This window comes from Triticum dicoccoides, chromosome 1B (genome assembly GCF_002162155.2).
Source record: "Triticum dicoccoides isolate Atlit2015 ecotype Zavitan chromosome 1B, WEW_v2.0, whole genome shotgun sequence".
NCBI lineage: Eukaryota > Viridiplantae > Streptophyta > Magnoliopsida > Poales > Poaceae > Triticum > Triticum dicoccoides.
Window position 1 is genome coordinate 134,790,668 of NC_041381.1, and position 19,106 is coordinate 134,809,773.

Consider the following 19,106-nt stretch of genomic DNA (forward strand, 5'->3'; position numbering starts at 1 on the left):
ACTCCCACTCAGAGGCTTAGCTGCGAATCCGTTTCGCCTAAGTTATCAAAATCCTACCGAGTGGTAAGCCAGCCTTCCACTCGGAGGCTTAGCTGCAGCCTTGTGCTCGCCTAAGTTATCAAAATCCTACCGAGTGGTAAGCCAGCCTTCCACTCGGAGGCTTAGCTGCAGCCTCGTGCTCGCCTAAGTTATAAAAATCCTACCGAGTGAAGAGCAACCCTCTCACTCGGGGGCTTAGCTGCAGTCCAAGCACTCGCCTAAGTTGTGAAAATCCTACCGAGTGAAGAGCAACCCTCTCACTCGGGGGCTTAGCTGCAGCCCTGTGCTCGCCTAAGTTACAAAAATCCTACCGAGTGAAGAGCAACCCTCTCACTCGGGGGCTTAGCTGCAGTCCAAGCGCTCGCCTAAGGCACCTTGCTTTGAACCTGCAAAAGACATTCCGAGCCGAAGGCAATCGTATTCAAGCACCAAATCCAAGTTTGAATCGACATCTAAAGGAACCGAAAGTGCTCAGGCGTCAAGCCTGTTAAGGTTTGTCGGTTACAATTTCACTCAGCATACCGAGGCAAATTTAAAGCGTCGAGCCAGAAGAAGTTTTTTACCCCTCCTGTGGAGGGCTGGAAGGTGCAACAAATTCATCAAGGTCAATCCCGTCGGCGATCCGAGTGGCAGCTGCAAGGAAAGTTTCCATAAAGGATCTGAAGTCGTGCTTCTTGGTATTGGCCACCCGAAGGGCCGCCAGCTTCTCTTCTCGCGCATCTTTGCAGTGGACTCGGGCCAGACACAGAGCGACATCTGCACCACACCGAGCCGAGGACTTCTTCCACTCCTGCACTCGACCAGGGATCGTGTTCAAGCGGGCCATCAGCGACTCAAGGTCATTCTGAAGTGTCTCCTCAGGCCAGAGCGTCGAGTCGATGCGAGATGTGGTGGCCTTCAGCCTTGCGAGATAGTCCACGACAGCTGCAACACGAGACTCCAGTCGGAAAACATCCATGGCAACTTCGTCGTTCACCGGAGAATTGACGGGGTCAAGGTTTGGCTCCAGTCGGCTGGTTTCTTCTTCAAAGTTTTGACAAAATTCTGCAAGGGTGATCACTAAGTCAAGGAGATAGTCGAATGGAAAAAGCCACAATTGGAAATATTTGCCAAACATGGAGATTTACCTTCAAGCATAAGGAACAACTTTTTGGCAAGACCACTCAGGAAGGCCTCCAGTTCAGTTTTCTTCTCAGTCAATTTGCTGACTTGGTCGGTCAGGGCAGCTTTGTCAGTTTTCAGTCGACTGACCTCCTTGTTGGCAATCCCAAGAGCAGCTTTCAGATTGGTATTGTCTTGTTCGAGCTTGGTAACTGAAGCTAACTTCTCGTCAGCAAGCTTGATCTTCTCAGCTAGCTCAAGGTCTTTCTTCTGCTGGGCCTCCCTTACCTTACCTGCAAGTTACAGCAAGATCAGATGCTGAAACAAGCAAGGGGAAAAGCAGTCGTCAGTGTCTCACCAAACATACCTTCGGTCTCCTCCTTTGCCTTTGTCAGCTTCTCCTGAACCAGCCTCAAGCTCAGCTCGACTTGAGTATGTTTTTGTTCCAGCTCTGAGTAGCGAGCCACAAGATCACAGGAGTTCTGTGAAGAACCAATCGACTAAATGTCAAATATAATTCACTTCCGAGTGAAAAAGGGATAAACACACGTTTCTAAGACTACAGCCAAATACAAGCATTCGACCGTAGTCTCGGGGACTACACCCAGTGGGTGCACTCAGCGTGCCCCCACTAATCCTGTTGAAGACAAAGTCGACCAGTCGACCTCAAAAAAAAAGTGCGAGATGCATTCTCTAAGACTGTGATCAACTGCAAGCAGTCGACCACAGTCTCGGGGACTACACCCAGTGGGTGCACTCAGCGTGCCCCCACCGGTTTGTGAAATCCAGTCGACCAGTCGACTGACAGAAAGATTGACATTATAAAGCCTAAGGCCGACTGCCAACAGTCGACCTTAGCCTTGGGGACTACACCCAGTGGGTGCACTCAGCGTGCCCCCACCGGTTTGTGAAATCCAGTCGACCAGTCGACTGACAGAAAGATTGACATTATAAAGCCTAAGGCCGACTGCCAGCAGTCGACCTTAGCCTTGGGGGCTACACCCAGCGGGTGCACTCAGCGTGCCCCCGCTAACACGGAGTTTATTTGACACACCCAGTGGGTGATTACTATAAATTCCGGAAAAGAAAAGTTTTTGGTAGCATATCCAACAGAACAAACAGCGGTCGACTGACCTGGACATTGATTTGGAGGGCAGAGCTGGCGTCATAAGCTGTCTGGCTCGCGTCCCGGATAGTCTTCAGCTGCTCCATCATGAGTCCCGCCTGGCGTATTGCCTCCTTCGCTGCGCCAGCTTGGTCCTCTGGGACGTGGTGCGTCGTGAAGAGGGAGGGCTGCTGAGCACTCGTCAGTGGATTTGCGAAGGACACCGTGTGTCGAGTGATGTTCTCTTCTTCCACAGTCAGAATCTCAGGCGCTGTCACATCCTGAGGCACTTTACTGGCGGACGCTTTCCGACTCCTCCTGCGTGCCAGTGTTTCTTCATCCTCGTCGTCATCAGGGAGATTGATAACAGTATTGGGTGGAGCTGCGGAGAAGAATCAGGATCAGAGATCGCGAGTCAGTCGACTAAGAACGATGTTAAGAATACAGTACCTGGGTTCGAAGTTGCTGCATCCTCCATCTCGTGGTCGTCAGCCCGGGCCGAGGTCTCAGAAGTAGCAGCACTGCAACTCCAAAGGATCGGTCGACTAACTTCAGTGTCGACCAGAGATAAAGTTCGCACAGAATAAGAAAATATGAGCAGCACAATTACCCTGATATGGTGGGGATGGACACCTTCATCTTCGGCAGGAGCTTGGTCGGCTTTGGCGGAGCCCCCCTAAGCTGCTTCGGCGCCTTTTCAGTCGGCGCTGGAGAAGTGGTCCTAGGGCGCTTGGTCGACTGCGTCGCAACCCCCTTGCCACGTTCAGTCGAAGGGTCGTGGACGAGCTTCGACCGCCTTTCCGAGCGCGGTGGCACGACCTCCTCCTCTTCCTCCTCGTCTTCGGCATCATCATCATCGCCGTCGTCATCATCATCGTCGTCGTCGTCCCCTGCAACGTCCGAGTCCCATTCCTCCTCGTCCTGGCTCTTGCCCCCACTCGCCTCACCCTCCTCAGTCGGAGTTTGTGCCCCATTGGGCATCGAGTACAGCTCGGTGAGGGCCTAGCAGATATCAAGACAATGATCAGTCGACCAGTCGGCAGAGTGGACAGAGATGAATGCGACAAGAATGCAGTGGAGAGCAGGGCAAGTGTACCTTGTTTGGATCACTGTTGTGGTCGAGTGGAGGAATCCTTCTGGCTCCGCGTGGGTTGTCCTTGTTTCCGGTGACGGCTGCCATCCATCTTTCCAGAGTGACATCGTCGACTGCTTCTGGATGGACTCTAGTCTCGTCTTCGGTCCCACAGTACAACCACATGCAGTGGCTCCGGAACTGGAGAGGCTGGATGCGACGCCTGAGGAAAACCTCCAAGAGGTCCATGCCTGTCACTCCCTCCCGAACCAACTGCACCACGCGCTCCATCAACATCTTCACGTCGGCTCTCTCCTCCGGAATCAGCTTCAGAGGGGAAGGCTTGCTCACTCGGTCCATGGTGAACGGAGGGAGTCCACTCGACTGCCCTGGCGTCGACTGGACCTGGCAGTAGAACCAAGTCGACTGCCAGCCTCTAACGGACTCGGGAAAGGTCATGGGCGGGAAGGTGCTCTTATTCCTCACCTGGATGCCCAAACCCCCACACATTTGGACGACTCGGGTCTTTTCGTCGCCTGGACTCGCCTTCTTCACGGTCTGAGAGCGACACGTGAATATATGCTTGAACAAACCCCAGTGCGGTCGACAGCCCAAGAAACCCTCACACATGGACACGAACGCAGCAAGATAGGCAATGGAGTTTGGGGTAAAATGGTGGAGCTGCGCTCCGAAGAAATTCAAGAAGCCACGAAAGAAAACACTCGGTGGCAAGGAAAACCCGCGATCAACATGGGTGGCCAAAAGCACACACTCACCCTCTTCTGGCTGGGGCTGCCACTCCTTCCCCGGAAGCCTCGCAGCTCCGTGGGGGATCAAGCCCTCGTTGGCCATGTCGAGGAGGTCGTTCTCCGTGATGGTCGACTGGATCCAGTCTCCTTGGACCCAGCCCTTCGGCAGGCGGGATCTGGACGAGGACCCTCCGCGGGTGGTGGATCTTCCTTTCGCCTTCTCCGATGCCGACACCTTCTTTGCGCGCTCCAGCGCCGCCGTCTTCTCCTTGGCCATGGTCGCCGGCGAGATGCGCAAAGGGAAGTGGTGCGGGGGCGAGAGCGAGCACGCTAAGCAGGGAGGAAGGAAGCAGAGAGAGGGGGAGAATGCTAAGGCGCAGCACAGAAATCCTCGCCGGGCACATTTATAAGGTCCCTTCCGAGTGGATGACAGGTGGGCCCGGTCGATCTAATCATATCTGGAACAGTTATGCAGACGGGATACGTGGCGAAAAAGGCGGCGCGGAGATCGAGGCGTCCATGCCCCGTCCCATCCGAACGCCGCGGTCCACCCCGCTTCGCGCGCACCCCAAAATTTCGCATCCCGCGGAATCCGCGAGCAACAAATCAGTCTGTCAGGCGCGGTGTTTCCGGCGATCCGTCGCTCGGAGATCGTCGAAGCCTGAAAGATCACTCGACGCAAAAACAGAATGGATCAAGTCGACTGAAGGCAAGTTGTTTCCTGTCGACAAAGGGATTCTTTGGTCCAGAACAGCGCACAACAGGAGCACAAAGGTTAATCGGAAACAACATCAACTCCTTCTTCACTCGAAGCCTCAATCCATTCGGGGGCTAATGATGGGGTTATGTACCTAGGGTAGGGTCATGGACCTGATCCAAATAACTTACCCCAGGACATCCTTAGAAGAGGTCGCCTTCCAGTCGACCAACGAGGATTCACTCGACTGGCCTGAAGGACTCGACCACGAAGACCCACTCGACCACCAGGAGGTCAAGAGGCACTCTGCACTGCAACGGCCTGTAATCAAGTAGACTTTATGATAGTAAAGGCCTTTATGTGGGGCGTTACCTGTAACGCCCCAGACTTAACTCACCTTAAACCCTCTCCTGCGTGGGCTGGCTGGGGTCCTGGCGCACTCTATATAAGCCACCCCCCTCCACAGGCGGAAGGGTTCGGCACCTTGTAATTCATACATTCATAATCCACTCGACCGCCTCCGGGCTCCGAGACGTAGGGCTGTTACTTCTTCCGAGAAGGGCCTGAACTCGTACATCCTTTGTGTTTACAACCTCTCCATAGCTAGGACCTTGCCTCTCCATACCTACCCCCCACTCTACTGTCAGGCTTAGAACCACGACACATACGTCCCTCTGCCATCCACCATTGCTATATAAACCGTTGCCCCGGCCATAGCCGTAGTCATCCATTTCCGATCCTTCTCTGCACCACTCCCACCATGGATCCTTCCCCTGCTAAAGATCTCTGGGACGGGCTGACGTCGGACCAGAAGAAGGAGATGGCCGGCATTGCTGCCGGTTGGCTAGTCGACAGGCAGCCGAAGGACAACAACGTCCCAATGGAGGACGCTGCCGACGACGAACCAGCGCCACCCGCCTCCTCCATGCCACCCTCCTCCTCCGCGCTATCCTCGTTGGTGCATTGCACCATGACAATCGGCGAGGCCCGTGCCCATTACATGGACGTGGTGCGGGAAGAGCAGGAGGAGCAGTTCCAGGAGGCGCAGGCCGCCGCCGCCTACAACAACCACTTCCTGCAAGAGCACATGCAGACGGAGGAGCAGCTCGCCGCCGACAAGGCTATATCACCGGACGCGGACCTGGCGGAGCAGGAGGAGCTGCTCGAGTTGTACCGCTCTGCCCGTGAGATCCACCTCGCCTGCTGGCGGTACCGCCTACAGGTCGCGGCCGACTACAAGGAGAGTGACGACGCTGGCGAGGCGGTGTTCGGCAAGACCGATGAGGAGAAGGAGGACATCACCGAGTCCGCGCCCCGCTGCGATGACCACGAAGCCGGCACGTCTGCGAGTGCCACCGACAACGAGAAAGAGTAGTGCACGATAAGTCACCGCCGCTCGTGTCCCAGGAAGGCCACCGGTCCTTCCCCCCGTCGACTCAAGCTTGGTGGGATCAACATCGTAGACCGATTAGTCATTTGGCGGCGATGTGGAGGCGAGCAACTTCAGTTTCCAGGCCTCCATAGGCGGAGGCGGAGTTTAAGGAGGCGGAGCTGGAGAGCGCCGAGGGGGAACTGAAGACGATGAAGCTTCAGTTCTTGGGGCTCGTGGCCGGCCACGGGGAACGCGCGCCCGGCGACAATTTAAATTAGGTATTAATTATACCTTCGGAGCCGGACTAGCACCGCTTTGATGTAATGTAATGAAATCTGTCATGTTTATATAAAATCCAGACTTGTTTATACGAAACTCGATCGTGTTTGATCGAATTCCGTCCGATTGGTTCGAGTTGTAGTCAAAATGTATGTGCCTATGATTGGATGGCGTCCTCCTGTATCCGTGTCCGCGGACTGATCCCCTGTCCGCGAACGGATGCAGGAGGAAATTTGCTGGTTGCCGTTGAAGATGCCCTAAGTGCCTGTTCGGAGTCTTTCCACTCCACAACCCTGCTCCGGAGCGGAGCGGGCTGTAGTTCAAATTTACAGAGTGGGGGAATAGATGCTCAGTAGGTGTGTACAAGATTGAAGGCTATGGCGAGGGATACTTTTACCCAACATGGTTAGAGGATTGCCCCCTACACTTTAGGCGTTATACGGACTCTACATGTCTCTTTGTATTTCACCCATTTACTTTTTCTTTGTGTAAGAGAATTTTATTTGGTTGGGTACATCTTAGTTATGCAGAGATTTGGGTGCAATATTTAAATTTTTTAACTAATAAAGCGTCCTTTTTTGAAAAAAGTGCTCGGTAGATTCTGAATATTTAGTGGAGCTACAAACGGGCCCTAAGTTTTTTCTTTTTCGAAACGGTAAACAAGCCCCAAGTCAGAAACAAGGGGTGGAAGACTAGTGTACTCCACAATCATTTCCATGTTTGGCTGCTTGCAATTGAAATCTGGTGAGGCATCCCGAGTTTCTGCCTGGTCGGACTTGAATCGATGGGTGCGTGCAACAAGCCAACTCAAACTTTTCGACGGTCAGTCCAGACGGATCGGGACCTCTGCTCCCTAACACAACGAGTCGGACCGAACTCCAGGTTCGCTTATGCAGCTTCAGGACGTTGATGTTTGCCGAGCTCGGTATGTTCGCTGTCCACCCTTCATAATTACGAGGAAAAACGACGTGTACCAACTTGGCCAGGCCAGGTAGGCGCCCGGCCGGGACAAAGGAGCAAAACAGGGAAGACGTATGATGGATTTTTTGGTGTCTCATCTTCGTATAAGCAAGTACACTGAGGTCTGGTCTTGTTCGCGTTAATCAGAAACTAGCTCAACCTGAAACTGATTGTCGATCGAGTGTGACCTGCCATGGCTGCAGCCGGTGAGCACCGAGGTCGATGTGAAACCGGATCCTCTAACATCAAGGAGAAAAGTCACCTAAGCTACAGTGTAAATTAGTGCAATGCAAAGAAGGAAAGTTAAAGTACTTTAGCAAATACTGTATGATCTACTGTAGCAAGTACTATACGTAGTTACTGTTTGACAAAAATAAATCTAAAATTAATTTTATTGCATTGTAATTTTGTTTGCATGAAATTTTTATAAATTTATACAATAAATTTGTAATTTATACATTAATTCAAGTCATTTTAGTCTTAATCATATGGATATGAAGGAGGAAAGTTAGAGTATTGTATCTTAGGTGACTTTCCTCTTTGATGTTAGAGGATCTGGTTCCGGTCGATGTGCAGCGTCGTGATGTCTGGCGATTGCATGGGATGCCATGTTAGGGTGTCTACTAAAGTGTATGTCAGTTGATTATCAAATTTTGTTAGGATAATGTGAGTAAACCTTTCTAAAGGTGCCCTAATCAGTGTTTATCCAGAATCTTCGACATTGTTGTATTGTGTGGGTCACATTTAAAACTAGTTCTGCCATTTTTATAACATTTTTATAATCCGTTTACAATCAACCCTCTTGATTAGAATGACAGACCAAAGGGCTAGCTACACTTCACGTTTGTGCATGCCCTTCTAGCCCTCTAGGCGCCTTCAAAACATGTTCACTGCGCCCTAAGGATATGGAGGTTTAGGGATTCAAAATTTAGCTTTACCGAACAAAGCTTTGTCATGCAAATGGTAGTGAAAGCTATTTAACACTGAGGATTTATCCGGCTTCGGCCATGCGTAGAAGTGCTAGGATCTGAACCACTAAAAAATTTCATGATGAAATATGAAAAGAATTTTTTGGAATAGCAGAGGTCTTAAGAACTTGGCTAAAAGAAGGTTTCTAGTGAATGCTTCTATATAACACAAATTGGATTTTATTGCTCTGTCCGAAACTGGAAGGGACAATTTCACCCCACCCCCTGTTCCTTAGTACTCTGTCGGGAGGGGTTCACTTCAATTGGCATTGTCTACCTCCAAGAGGAAGATCCGGTGGGATTTTACTTGGGGTTAAATGTGATTCGTTGGAAGTTCGGAATGTTGTAATGGGAGGCTTTGCGGTTAAGTTTCGGGTTCGGTCAAAGGCCGATGGGTTTAATTGGGCTTTGGTGGCGGTATATGGTGCCGTGCAGCCTGAACTCAAACTAGAGTTTTTGGCGGATTTAGTCCGTATTTGCGGTAACGAGCAGCTCCCAATCCCGATTGGGCGTGATTTTAACATTATACATAGCCGGGAGGAAAAAAACAATGATAACTTTGACGGCAGATGGTCGTTTATGTTTAATACAATTATTGAAAGCTTAGACCTTCGAGAGATTGAGCTTTCTGGTAGAAAGTTCACTTGGGCTAATACATTACCAATCCCGACCTCTGAGAAGCTGGACCGGGTCCTAGCGAGCGTCAAATGGGAACAGAAGTTTTCCCTAGTGACGGTCCATGCGCTCTCTCGCGCAATCTCCGATCACACCCCATTGTTGGTTGACTCGGGAGAGGCAACGCATGTGGGGCATAAGAATATGTTTTATTTCGAATCGGCGTGGTTTGAAAGAGAAGGGTTCCTGGATCTAATAGCAAGAGAATGGGCTAAAAATTCAGGAGGGAGAACGAATGTTGAGAGATGGCAGAATAAGATCAAGCATTTGAGGCAATTCTTACGGGTTTGGGCTAAACATCTGAGTGGGATATATAAGGCTGAGAAGGAAATGCTCCTTTTACTTATTCAGTCCCTAGATTTAAAAGTTGAGTCCTCCATCTTAGATACCAGAGAGCTGGAAACTGAAGTGGAGGCAGAATTAAGACTGAAAGAACTGCTCCGTGAGGAGGAATTGAAGTGGGCACTGCGAGCTAAAGTTCGCAAAATCGTCCAAGGGGATGATAACACACAATTCTTCCACATGATTGCGAATGGCAAGCATCAAAAGAAGAGAATCTTTCAGCTTGAGCAAGATGAGGGGACAATTTTAGGGCAGGAGAACCTAAAGGCATATATCACCAATTACTACAAGCAGATGTTTGGTCCTCCTGAGGATAATTTTGTATCCTTGGATGAGTCGAGGGTTGAGGATGTTCCTCAGCTCGCAGTTGATGAAAACGATATTTTGACAGCCCCATTTTCGGACAAAGAGGTGTTTGAAGCAGTTTTCCAAATGAAAAATAATAAAGCTTCAGGACCGGATGGTTTTCCGGCGGAGTTTTATAAAAAATGCTGGCACATCATTAAGGGAGATTTGCTCCCAATGTTCCAGGATCTTTTGTTGGGACAGTTACACTTGTTTCACTTGAACTTTGGTACTATTACTTTGCTTTCTAAGAAAACAGAGGCTGTGAGGATTGAGCAATTTAGACCGATCTGTCTTCTTAATGTTAGCTTCAAAATCTTCACCAAAGTTGAGACTAATAGGCTTACACAGATTGCGCAATCTGTGGTGCAACCGTCTCAAACTGCGTTCATGCCTGACAGAAACATCCTAGAAGGGGTTGTGGTTCTGCATGAAACGCTCCATAAAATCCACACGAAAAAACTAGATGGGGTGGTCTTCAAAGTGGATTTTGAGAGAGCGTATGACAAGGTAAAATGGCCATTTCTTCAGCAGGCTTTGCGTATGAAAGTATTTGATCAGGCCTGGAGAGACCAGGTAGATTCTTTCACGCCAAAAGGGAGTGTTGGAATCAGGGTAAATGATGACATATGTCATTATTTCCAGACACACAAGGGTCTGAAACAAGGAGATCCGATGTCGCCGATTCTGTTCAACATAGTCGTTGACATGTTGACAATCCTAATAGGAAGGGCCGAGGATGATGGTCAGGTAGGTGGCCTCGTCCCGCATTTAGTTGACGAAGGAGTGTCTATCCTATGGTACGCTGATGATACTATCATCTTTATGGAGCATGATTTGGCTAAAGCTAGAAACATGAAGCTAGTTTTGTGCTTTTTCGAACAATTATCGGGGTTAAAGATTAACTTCCACAAAAGTGAATTGTTCTGCTTTGGAAGAACTAAAGAAGAACAACAAGCTTACATGGAATTGTTCGGGTGCGAATTGGGATCTTTACCCTTCACGAATTTGGGTATTACCAATCCACCATCGCAAGATTTCAAACAAGGAGTAGAAGAGCATTGAAGATCAATTTGAGAAAAAACTGAGCTGCTGGAAGGGCGAGCTAATGTCATATGGAGGATGATTGATTCTGATTAATTCGGTTCTTATAAGTATGCCTATGTGTTTATTGTCTTTTGTCGAAGTACCAGTTGGAGTACGAAAAAGGCTAGATTTCTATTGATCGTGCTTCTTTTGGCAGAGCGATGAATTAAAAAGAAAATACAGACTTGCTAAGTGGGATATCATTTGTAGGCCGAAAGACCAAGGGGGTCTAGGCATTGAAAATTTGGAGGTGAAGAACAGATGTCTTCTCAGAAAGTGGCTGTATAAGTTATCTGTAAAGACGGATGCCACATGGGCACAAATTCTTCATAATAAGTACCTTCAGTCCAAAACTTTGTCCCAAGTAACGGTAAGGCCGACTGATTCGCCTTTTTGGAAGCGACTCATGCGAGTGAAATCAGTCTTTTTCAATAGGACAAAATTTGTAGTTGGAAATGGTACTTCCACAAGATTCTGGGAGGATACATGGCTAGGGGAGACTCCCCTTGCAATCCAATATTCTTCTCTCTATAATATTGTTCAGCGAAGAGACGCTTACCTTGCAACAGTACTACAGTCCAATCATCTTAATATTCAATTCAGGAGGACGCTAGTGGGAAACATTGGGAAGCTTGGCTCCATCTTGTGAGAAGATTGATGGATGTCCAACTTTCTCAACAGCCAGGTCAGTTATGCTGGAAAGTAGCTAAGAATGGGGAGTTTTTGGTTAAATCCATGTATTTGGATATTATCAACGCTAGCGTTATTCCTAGTTCGAAACATGTTTGGAAAGTCAAAGTGCCTTTAAAAATAAAGTGTTTATGTGGTTTGTCCACAAACAGGTCATCTTAACTAAGGACAATTTGGCGAAGCGCAACTGGACGGGTTCTAAAAGATGTAGTTTTTGTGATGGTGATGAATCAATCGAACACCTCTTTCTTGATTGCCCTTTGGCAAAGATTTTGTGGAGGTCGGTCCACATAGCTTTTAATATAACTCCTCCGAATTCCATCATCACGTTATTTGGGACGTGGCTAGATGGGATTGACGCAGTAACAGCGAGACATATCCGTGCAGGAGTATGTGCTTTACTATGGGCAGTTTGGAACTACAGAAACGATTTGGTCTTTAACAGAACAACAAATATTGATTTTTTGCAGGTTGTTTTCAGGGCCACTACACTCATCTGTATGTCGTCGCTACTCACTCCGACGGAGGCCAGGGAGCATTTGGTTACCGGATCTATCCGATGGGAGACGGTATCACGAGCTATCTTCAATCAGTTTGGATGGCGGTCATGTAATAGGATAGGTGTTTAGTTTCCTATCTGTTTTTTTTGCCCGCCGATTGTGGTTGTCCTGTTTTTGCTTTCGTGCTCTTTGTTGAGCATATGTTCCTTTGTTTGAGACTTCGAGACATTTATTGGACCTTTTGATTATCAATAATATGGCCGTATGCATCTTTCTGATGCAGAGGCCGGGGCAAACCCTCTTTTAAAAAAAATTAACACTAAGGTGTTGGGGATCGTAGCAGAAATTAAAAAAAATTACGCATCACCAAGATCAATCTATAGAGTAACTAGCAACGAGATAGAAGGGAGTGCATCTTCATACCCTTAAAGATCGCGAGTCAGAAGCGTTGCAAGAACGCGGTTGGAGGAGTCGTACACGTAGCGATTCAGATCGCGGCCGAATCCGATCTAAGCACCGAACAACGGTGCCTCCGCGCTCAACACACGTGCAGCCCGGTGACGTCTCCCGCACCTTGATCCAGCAAGGAGGAGGGAGACGTTGATGAAGAAGGCTCCAACAGCAGCACGACGGCATGGTGATGGTGGAGTGGCAGTTCTCCGGCAGGGCTTCGCCAAGCTCTTGCGGAGGAGGAGAGGTGTTGGGGAGGGGAGGGGTTGCGCCTTGGATGTGGTGGTGCAGCCCTCCCCTCGTCCCTCTATTTATAGGGAGAAGGGAGAAGGGGGCCGTCCCCCTCTAGATGAGATCTAGAGGGGGGCAAGGGGAGGGGGCTTGCCCCCCAAGCAAGGGGGGCGCCCCCTTTAGGCACCCCCCAACCCTAGGCGCATGGGACCTAGGGGGGTGGCGCCCACCCCTCCAAGGGGCTGGTTCCCTTCCCTCTACAGCCCATGAAGCCCTTCGGGACAGGTGGCCCCTCCCGGTGGACCCCCGGAACCCCTCCGGTGGCCCCGGTACAATACCGGTATGCCCTCGAATATTTCCGGTGACCGTATGACAACTTCCCATATATAAATGTTCACCTCCGGACCATTCCGAAACTCCTCGTGACGCCCGAGATCTCATCCGGGACTCCGAACAACATTCGGTAATCACATACAAATCTTCTTAATAACCCTAGCGTCATCGAACCTTAAGTGTGTAGACCCTACGGGTTTGGGAATCACGCAGACATGACCGAGACATCTCTCCAGCCAATAACCAACAGCGGGATCTGGATACCCATATTGGCTCCCACATGTTCCACGATGATCTCATCGGATGAACCACGATGTCGAGGATTCAAGCAATCACGTATACAATTTCCTTTGTCAATCGGTACGTTACTTGCCCGAGATTCGATCGTCGGTATCCCAATACCTCGTTCAATCTCGTTACCGGAAAGTCACTTTACTCGTTCCGTAATTCATGATCCCATGACCAACCACTTGGTCACATTGAGCTCATTATGATGATGCATTACCGAGTGGGCCCAGAGATACCTCTCCGTCATGCGGAGTGACAAATCCCAGTCTCGATTCGTGCCAACCCAACAGACACTTTCGGAGATACCTGTAGAGCACCTTTATAGTCACCCAGTTAAGTTGTGACGTTTGGTACACCCAAAGCACTCCTACGGTATCTGGGAGTTACACAATCTCATGGTTTAAGGAAATGATACTTGACATTAGAAAAGCTCTAGCAAACGAACTACACGATCTTGTGCTATGCTTAGGATTGGGTCTTGTCCATCACATCATTCTCCTAATGATGTGATCCCGTTATCAATGACATCCAATGTCCATAGTCAGGAAACCATGACCATCCGTTGATCAACGAGTTAGTCAACTAGAGGCTCACTAGGGACATGGTGTGGTCTATGTATTCACACATGTATTACGGTTTCCGATCAATATAATTATAGCATGAACAATAGACAATTATCACGAACAAGGAAATATAATAATAACCATTTTATTATTGCCTCTAGGGCATATTTCCGACATGAGGGTCTTTGGCAGCAATTGATAGTCAATAAATATCAAAAGAGTAAATGTCTTACAGGAATTAAAAAGGAACAAGGGGATCCACAATTTTGGTCTGAGTTGATTAAACATCAACATTTCTTATCCTTATGCATGTTTGTTGTGGGAAATGGGTAGAATGTAAGATTTTGGGATAATAGATGGGTTGGGAACAAACCTCTTAATGGAAATTTCCCTAGGTTATACTACAACATGTGTTTTGACAAGAACAAATATGTCAGTGAGATGTTGGGGAAAGGCCTTGATGTTGTAAAACTTAGAAGAACGCTTTATGGAGATTCTCTTGAGCTTTAGAATCATATTAAGGAGGTATGTGTCGGGGTGACACTAACAGATCAAAAAGACATGATTCAGTAGACCTTGACAAAAAAACTGGTTTGTATACTGGTAGATCGTGTTACAGATACTTGACTGAAAATGGGATGAGATATCCACATAGATTTTTGTGGAAAATTTAAATACCCCCAAGAGTTAAAGTGTTTCTTTGGCAGGTTCTTCGAAATAGAAATCTTACGAAAGATAATTAACTTAGAAGGGGATGGGTTGGGATTTTTTTTGCCCTTTTGTGTTAGAAATGAGAACATTAACCATCTATTTTTGTTTGGTTGCTCTGTCGCCTAATTTCTCTGGAGTATTATGAAATGTGCCTTTGACTTACCTAATATACCTGAGAATATACAAGACATGTTTGACATATGGCTTAAGAACTTTAGTAAAGATTTTATAAATTTGGCAGTAGCTGGAATATCTGCTCTAGTTTGGACAATTTGGAAGATGGGAAATGTTGTGATATTTGAAAACAACAAGGTTACTGATCCTTGTGTTCCTGTTAACCTGGTTGTTAAAATGCTTCATGTTTGATTTATTTTGCAGACAATCCAGAAAAACAAGGGGTGCTAAAGTGGGGCGTAAGAAAGATTGAGATGATCGCTGGAGAGGTTTTCAGAGCTACCCAAGGATGGAGGTCTTTGCTTCGGATCACTCTTGGAGGAAGGGAGACGACCCTTTCCTAGTGGAGCTTTGGCTGATTTATCCAGTATTTTGTTATGAAACCTATCTATCGGAGGATTGTTTGCAAATACATGCGGCTGGTGTCAGCTGAAAAATAGAATATTTGTCGCGGAGACCCAGATTGTAGCTTTCCCAAGATGAGGAAAGTGATGATTGTTGAAACTTCTAAGTCTCCCTAGGTTATCAGTGTGTTGCTGATATAGCCTATTTTGTGGTTTGGATGGCCAATTAGGGATAGCCTAACTGGGTTCATCTTCAAATCATGCATCATTGCATTTGTTTTCTTTTTTGTCTTGGTGTTGGTAGTTTGTGATTTCTGTTAATGGAAATCGAAGAGGGAGCTCTTTAAAAAAAAGGTAAGTATTTACTATTTAGACTGGACGCAGCATACCTCTCCAATCGTTAGAAGGATAAGTGCTGGCCCATATTTTAAAAAAGAGAGTGTTTTTTACAAAAATAAACCACTCCAAGTTGTTGGTATTTTTGCTATAAAACACTAAGTTTCAGGAAAGTTTTGGATATGAAACTTAGTATCAGATGAAACTCATGTACGGTATATGGTGTTTTAGATGAGGTAACCTTTCAGATCGAATTTCTAATTGAGATGGTCCGTGAGTAGATATTGATAAAAGCGCAATATTATTTTAATAAAAACATAATATTATTTTCTCTAAAAATAAGAGCAACAAAAACCCCAAAGAGATAGAGTGGTAATTTATTTGGTTAAAATATAATGTTATGGACCTAATTTGTGTTGAATCTTGCCCGTTACCTTTTCATCCAGCGAACCAAAAAAATAACCGATGCCTCATGTGCATATATTTGGCCAATGCACCAGATAGGTTCTTGTCACGACTTGTATCCAAGCCCGACCATATCAACCATAGTCATACTCGACATATTAAATAGATGATGGTAAGCTAATAACACAACAATGATGCAAATCCGTGCATATTCTACATCACAATGAATCATTCTCTCTTGGTAACTCTAAATAGTGGTATTTCAGGGAAGTATGTAACTAAAACAGTTTTCACATTTCAGTGCCACAAGTGAATATGTACACCGGCTGCACCCATGTCTCTCCGATTATCGCATGGAGAAGTTCTGGACATGATCTTCTTTTTTGAAATAGAGGAAAAAGGTTTGCCTCGTATATTATTTAAGAGAGAAGATAAGTTTTTGTTACATACACACCCCTTAATACAACAAAGGAATTACTCTCCTAACATGATTATCCCTTGTTTCTTATCCCCCGTGACCACCCAAAGCAAGGCCTCCTTCATAGACATATTAAATCATTATAAGATTTTGCTATGAAACTAGGTTACCATGAGACCAACAGACTCGCCATTCTGGAAAGGTCTTATGCGAGTAAAGGACCTGTTCTTTCGGAGGGTCAAATTCCTGGTTGGCAATGGGCTGTCAACAAGGTTTTGGGAGGATACGTGGTTAGGACAGACGCCCCTGGCCGTACAATATCCTACCCTGTATAACATTGTGCAACGGAAGGAGGATTACGTAGGCATAGTTTTACATACGATCCCCTTAAATATCCAATTCAGACGAGCACTAGTTGGTGAGCGATGGAATGCATGGATACACCTGGTTCGGAGATTGATAGATGTTCAACTCTCTGATCAACCAGACTCCATGCAATGGAAGCTAGCTAAGAATAGGATTTTTACGGTAAAAACTTTCTATATGGATTTGATTAATTCTGGCCCAGTCTCGAGATCGTTGCATATTTGGAAGATTAAGGTTCCTTTGCGCATTAAAATCTTTATGTGGTTTGTCCACAAACAAGTCATTCTTACAAAGGACAACTTAATCAAGAGGCGATGGGTAGGTAGTCCACGATGTTGCTTTTGTGGTCATGATGAAACAATACAACATCTATTTCTTGAATGCCCATTGGCCAAATTGCTTTGGAGAACGATTCATATAGCCTTCAACATTACTCCTCCAGTTGACATTGCATCGTTGTTTGGAATGTGGTTAACTGGGGTCGAACATACTACGGCGGCTCGTATTCGGATTGGAATTTGTGCGCTATTGTGGGCTATATGGAATTGCAGGAATGATTTGATATTTAACAGACAACACAATTTAACTTTCTTGCAGGTCATCTACAGAGCTACTGCTTGGATCCGTACGTGGTCCTTAGTCACTCCTATGGAATCCAGGGAGCCTTTGGTTACTGGGTGCAACCAGTGGGAGATGGTCGCGCGGGCTATATTCAACCAGTTCGGATGGCGGTCGCATAACATGATAGGAGTCTAGGGAGCTTATCCTTCTTATTGCCATTCCGGTTGAGATTGTTAGCATGAACTTTGCTTTACTTTTATTTTTCGCTCCACTTGCGAGCTGTAAGACGACTTTGTGATACTTGCGACTTCTTAATAATATGGTTGCATGCATCGTTATGATGCAGAGGCAGGGGGTACGCCTCCATTTCCAAAAAAAAATGAAACTAAGTTTCAGATACTAAACTAAAATTCAGTATATTTTTTGGGTATGAAACTATGTTTCAAGGGATTTTTATGGAGTCGAACTTGGTTTGTTCATTATTCACACCTTTAATTGTGAGGAAAAAAAGATGTGTACCAACTTGCCCAAGTAGATGCATGAGACGAAGAGTAGAGATAGGACATGTAAGCTGGTTTTTTGGTTTCTTATCTTTGTGAATTCTTATAATATATCTGAGTCCTTTTCGTGAAAAACAACAAATAAACTGTAGTTTGGTCTTGTTCATGTTAATTCGGGAAGTGACTCAACTTGAAACTAATTATCTGTCGAGTGTGACCAGCCATAGCCGTAGCCCATTGACACCGAGGTCGATATGTAGCATCATGATGTCTAGCTAGTTAACTATGGGTAGGATACCATGTTAGGGTATCTACAAAAAGTGCATGTTCAGGTAATTATCTATTCTGCTATATAGGATGATTTTAGATAACCTTTGCAATGGTACCCTATTAGTGTTACATAGAATCTTTGTTGATACTCAGGCTAGCCAATATTGTTGTTTTTGTGTAGGATCACATCTAAAACTAGTTCCGTCATTTTAGGACAAAACTATTTTGTGTGACCAGTTTACTATCGACTCTCGAAGAGAATGATATACCGAAGGACTAGTTTCACTCTACCTTTGTGCATGCCTTAGCTTTCGAGGTGGCTTAAGAACATGTCTGCGAACCCAGTGAATATGTGCACCGGATATGACCATGCTTCTCCAATTATTGGATGGAGAAGTGATGGCCATGATCTGTTGACTCTTGCCATATTAAACACATTGTATTTCCATAAAATCAACCCTTAGTATTTTGCTATGAAACTAAGTTTTGATACAAAACTAAGTTTCATGAAGTCTTGGATATGGAAGTAAGTTTCATCAACTTTTTAGATATGAATGATAAAACTTGTGTATGGATTATCAAGTTTTAGATGAGATAACTTGTTGAGTTGATTTTCTGAGTTGAGATGGATTGCGGGTTCATATTGGTAAAAAATATAAAGTTATATTCCCTAAAATTAGCAGCAACCAAAACCCCAAAAGAGTCGGGGTGCGCAATGATTCTGATACAATACAAGGTTATTTATGTAATGCTCGTCGCGTTTTCATCCAATGACCTACTAAAAACCATAGGCACGGTGTTCGGTTAGAGGAACTGCAGGCGGAGGGGATGTGACCAGTGGCAGCAGGTGGTGTTCGCGACGGAGGAGCGCCGTGGCATCTGGCACGTCGACATCGGCAGGTCTCAGCGGCATGGAGCATCGGGGTCTCGCCGGTGGGCGTGTGATGATGGTCGAGCGCGGGATGGTGGCGTTGTCTGGCATCATGGTGGCGTCAACGGCAGCTAGACTGAGCAAGGTAGATGCAGCAGTACAACACTGAAGATGGATTGGTGGCAGGTGGCTGCTGCGGCCTCATACCCGGCAGGCGTCCTGGTTGAGGAGTGCGTCGGACTGGTGGGTGCCCCATACCCGGCAGGCGTCCTGGTTGGGACCTCAGGTCTTAGATGTTAGGTTTG